This window comes from Eumetopias jubatus, unplaced genomic scaffold (genome assembly GCF_037043125.1).
Source record: "Eumetopias jubatus isolate StellerSeaLion01/CBP00866 unplaced genomic scaffold, mEumJub1_p1.0 scaffold_10, whole genome shotgun sequence".
Lineage (NCBI taxonomy): Eukaryota > Metazoa > Chordata > Mammalia > Carnivora > Otariidae > Eumetopias > Eumetopias jubatus.
Genome location: NW_028274816.1, coordinates 71,861,502 through 71,866,726, shown reverse-complemented (window position 1 = coordinate 71,866,726; position 5,225 = coordinate 71,861,502). Strand labels below are relative to the sequence as shown.

The window sequence follows — 5,225 nt, the reverse complement described above, 5'->3', positions numbered from 1 at the left end:
AGTGAATGCTCCTCCTTACCTTTTCTCAGGGCCAGTGGATCCTCAGGCCCCTAAACAGGTGAGTCAAGAAGGGACGCTTGGGATAGACACACTTCCAGCCCGAGTTTGTGTGTGTGTGCACACACATGCATGCATCCATGGGAAGTCTTCGATTTCAAGTCCAAGTATAGTTTACGCATGGTATATTTTATATCAATTTTGTCCACCTTCACTTAATGCAAATCATCAACATTTGATTGATGATTTAAAGACACAAATTTAGGGCACCTGGATGGCTCTGTCATTTAAGTGGCTGCCTTCAGGTCAGGTCATGATCCCAGGGTCCTGGGTTTGAGTCCCGCATTGGGCTCCATGCTCTGTGGGGAGCCTGTTTCTCTCTCTGCCCCTCCCTCCTGCTCTGCTCTCTCTTGTCATCTTTCTTGCTCTCTCAAGGGAATAAATAAAATCTTAAAAAAAAATAAAGTCATGAATTTAAAAGTACTGACCACAAATGTTGCTTTCCTCGTTCATATTTTTGGCTACTTTAAATGAAATAGTATATTTTGAAACTGGGGATAATAGTGGTCTTTTACTACTCCATGCCGTCAGATTATCCTTGAAATATTTCGTGCACTTCTCAGGCCACAGTGTGCATGGGGCGGGGGAGGGGGGGGAGGTTGTGCAGCCCAGCTGGACATCTTTCAGGAGAGGGCAAGATTGTAGTTAGTGAAGATTACTCGGTGTTGCAGATCATGCCATCTGAGGAGATGTTGAGAAAACCATGGTACGTAAAGAATAACCAGAGGAAAGGAAGATTCAGAAAGACCCTAAGGGCAGTTTTCAAGTTTCTGAAAGTCAACTGCTACTGCAATACAGGTTAGACTTTTATTACATTCCCAAATTATAAAAGTAAAACCCAAATTCAGTTTCTGGTGAATTGCATTCTGTAGGAGTTAAGAGCAAACCAAAGGTTGTCCTGGGATGCCGTTGAGGGGCGTCGAGCCTTGGTTGGGGTTCCTGTGGATCCTTTCATCGTTGCCATTCCATGATTTGATGAAATTTCCATGCTGGGTAAACTTAAACAGAACCATGACCACTTTTTTCCCCTCCTTTTACATTTTTTTCCTGGCCTGTTAACAAAGATTTAATGGCCTACTAATGCTTGAGGCACTCTTGAAAAACCACTGTCGGATTAGCACTTGGCTTTCTAAAAATTAATCTTTTTTTTTGGTTTGTTGCCTTTTCTCCCAAGTAAGGTGTACGGCTGTGGTTATCTCCCCACCCCTGTTTTGAGAACCGGGCCTGGGCGAGTAAGATTTGCTTGGTGTTGGGTCCCAACTGAAACATAACTCAGGTGAAGGTTGTGTGCTTTGCACTTAGAATGAAGCCTTCTCTTCCAGCTTCCCCAGCAACTGTGCTCTCCTCCCAAGGCTCACGGCTCCATCTTTGTTATGGGTGAGGCCTGGGGGAAGCTGCAGTGAGCTGTGTGGCCTCCAAGATTTCCCTTCCTGTCCGCTTGGCTGTTGAGAGAGGCCTCAATCATAACAACCAGGAGGGGAAAATTTAGAGGGAGCCTGTGGTTCTAATTTGCTACAACAAATTATTCCTAAATCCAGTCCTCCATGTGGGCACATTTCAGTGGTTCCCAAATGGAAAAAAGAAAAGAAAGAAAGAAAGTGGAATTCTTATCTGGGTTTGTACAGTGGTATGTGACACAGGACTTCCAGTGTTTGTAACTTCTGCAAAGACAGAAACTCTAGCCTGGACTGTCTTCCCCCTTTTTCCCAAGCATCTCAATCCTGATCATCTTTAAACACTCCTGAGGAGCTTACCCCCAACCCCCGGTCAGAGGAAATCTCATCCTTTGCAGATTTTCCACAGCATGTTGTGTACGTGACTGTTTCGGATAAATTTCATCGCAAGTTGCTTTTTGCGCCATTGTCTGCTCCACAAGATTGGGTAGCTCTCAACAGCATGTTCGTCTTTACATTAGTCCCAGGGTACTTGCTGTGACACCTGTGAGTTGGCAGGTGGTGGGTTATTTGTGGAGGGAACAGATGAACAAATCCATCCTAACTCTCTTGCTCATTGTATTCTTCTCCTTGTTGGAGGGAAGCAAACTGCGGAGAGCAGCCCCCCACCCCCCGCCCCCAGAGTTGGAGAAAACTCTAAAGAGAGTAAATGAGTTAAACAGAAGCTTAACCAACTGAGCTACCCAGCTGCCCCTTTGCTGCTTCAGAATCATTGTCATGGAAGTGAATCTGGCCGTGATGACCTTTGTTGTTAGTCTTCATTCTAGAAAGTTTTATTTTTTCCCACTCCAAGATGGCTCTTTCCAACAAAATTGAAGGTTTGAAAAGGCCCAAAACTGATTCTCTGGATTTATACCAGGAGCTCCTAGAGAGCCCAAACCATCTTGTTTATTATTCCCCCTTATGCACTTCGCCTCATCCCAGGCAATTGTAGGGCTTTGGTAAATATTTAATAAATTTCTGAAAAAGCACAAGAAGGTAAGAATTCATTTTAATGTATGTTATCCATGTTCATCTTCTCTGCATCATTCCAATTTTAGTAGATGTGCTGCTGAAGGGAGCACTCATTTTAATGTATATTTGACTCTATCTGATGCCAAAATGTCAGTAACCCAAAATTTTACTTCTTAGTCATTAGTATAGGTTCAATCTAGAGGGTCAAAGAAATGAAACTAAAAAATGGGCAAACATTTTGGTTACTAGTAGGTTAGAATTATGACAGTGGCAGTAACAAAAAAATAAAGGTACTAACAAAATTGCGGTTGGTTCTGTGGCCTTATATAGACAGAGCTAAGTAGAATTGTTCCAGTGAATAATGGACGTGGGGTGATGGCCATCAACTGTTTAATGGTTTTCAAACTAATGTTTAAAGGGAAATGAGTGGTTTATACCAGAATCCAAATCATAGAGTTCTCAGCCAATAGTATATATGAGTGTTGATCTTGGATTAGTGATGGGAGTACATTAACAAGAAGACTGAAAGATTATATTATCTTTGTGGGTTAAACAAATAGATTTACACAGCAAATCTTTTTTTGTGGAATAATAAGAGTAATATTATATATGGATAGTGAGAAAGACATTCTATTTGGAGTCTAGAGACCTGGATCATTTTCTTGGCCCTGTAAGGAACTAGCTCCCTCCTCTGGAAACCTCCAGTTCTGTTCATGGTAGTGCTTGGAACTTTATTATAGTTAATTGCATAAATATTTTTATTCCATTACTTTTTCAAGGTCAGAGGCTCACTTGTTTATCTTTGAATCCCCAGTGATTAGCAAAGTGTCTGGCAATGTGAGTGCCCAATGCATATTCAGGGAATGAATTGAAATGAAGGGATCCGATAAGATCATTAATTTCTGCTTCTAAGGGTCTGAGATTTTTAAGATCAGACAAATTCAACACACATGCAATTTAAACCATGTTCAAAGATTTTTCAAAGGGAAACCATAGAGGGATGTTGGTTCAATTTTTTTCCCTCCTGGGTGAAGAGTGTAGCAATTCAGTCTATAAGCTTTAGAGATAACAATAAAAACCATCGGACAGAAATGCCTATAGGTTTCCAGTATGAAAAACACATAACCTCAACCCAACAGTATTCAGCTCATCTCTTTTTCCTCATTACCATAGGCTCTGGTACTGCTTCCTTTAGGTTGCATATGGCTTCCTGACTCTCCTAGTTTATCTCATGTATTAAGATTCTCCTTCTCAACTTGGGCTATCCCAGTGTTTTTGGTTTTGTTTTACTTTTTAAAAAGATTTTATTTATTTATTTGAGAGAGAGAGAGAGCACAAGCAGGGGGAGGTGCAGGGGGGAAGCAGGCTCCCTGCTCAGTAGGGAGCCTTAAGGCAGGGCTGGATCCCAAGACCCTGGGTTCATGACCTGAGCCGAGGGCAGAAGCTTAACCAGCTGAACCACCCAGGGGCCCCTTTGGTTTTTGTTTTAAACGTCCTTAGTATCTCTTCCACTAAAAAAACAAAAACAAAAAAACAGATAGCTTTTAGGTCCCACATCTCTATCCATCTCAGCCATACTTCTTCTTCTTTTTCTTTTTTTTTAGAGAGAGAGCAAGAAAGAGCACTCATGCAGCTACATGCGGGGGTGGGGGGTGGGGTGTGGGGAGGGGCAGAGCGAGAGAGAGAATCTCAAGCAGGCTCCATACTTAGCACAGAGCCCTATGCGGAGTTCGATTTCACGACGCTGACATGACTTGAGCCGAAATTGAAAGTTGGATGCTTAAACAACTGAGCCACCCAGGCACCCCTTCTTAACCAACTGAGCCACCCAGCCACCCAGAGTTCTTTTTTTTTATTTTATTTTATGTTATGTTAATCACCACACATTACATCATTAGTTTTTGATGTAGTGGTCCATGATTCATTGTTTGCGTATAACACCCAAGTGCTCCATTCAATACGTGCATGCCCTCTTTAATATCCATCACCAGGCTAACCCATCCCCCATCCCCCTCCCCTCTAGAACCCTCAGTTTGTTTCTTAGAGTCCATCGTCTCTCATGGTTTGTCTCCCCCTCCGATTTCCCCTTCATTTTTCCCTTCCTACTGTCTTCTTCTTCTTCTTTTTTTTTTTAAACATATAATGTATTATTTGTTTCAGAAGTACAGGTCCATGGTTCATCAGTCTTGCACAATTCACAGCGCTCGCCATAGCACGTACCCTACCCAATGTCTATCACCCAGCCACCCCATCCCTCCCACCCCCCACCACTCCAGCAACCCTTAGTTTGTTTCCTGAGATTAAGAATTCCTCATATAAGTGAGGTCATATGATACATGTCTTTCTCTGATTGGAGCCAAGATGCCCATCAACAGGTGAATGGTTAAAGATGTGGTGTGTATATATATATATATATACACACACAATGGAATATTATGCAGCCATCAAAAAACCCTGAAATCTTGCCATTTGCAATGAAGTGGATGGAACTAGAGGGTATTATGCCAGCCACCCAGACTTCTTGAGAGAGTTGTCCATACATACTGTCTCCACTTTCTCTCCATCCACACTCTCTATTGTTTTCAATCTGCCATTTGCCCTCCATCATACCAGTTAGGGTAGTGTTTGCTAAACCTATGATTGACTTGTTGCTGAAATGAACAGAATTTTAATTACTCTTTTTCAGTCTTCTTTTCAGGCTCATTGTTCTCAAAAATATCCTCAAAATTGGGAATTCCTTAAAACTCAATGCTAAGTCCA

At 42.1% G+C, this 5,225-nt stretch overlaps 1 pseudogene; it reads right to left on the bottom strand.

The window, feature by feature from the left end:
• Positions 1–2,481: 2,481 nt before the first annotated feature.
• On the bottom strand, positions 2,482–2,575 carry LOC114197873 (U6 spliceosomal RNA; annotated as a pseudogene).
• Positions 2,576–5,225: the final 2,650 nt, after the last annotated feature.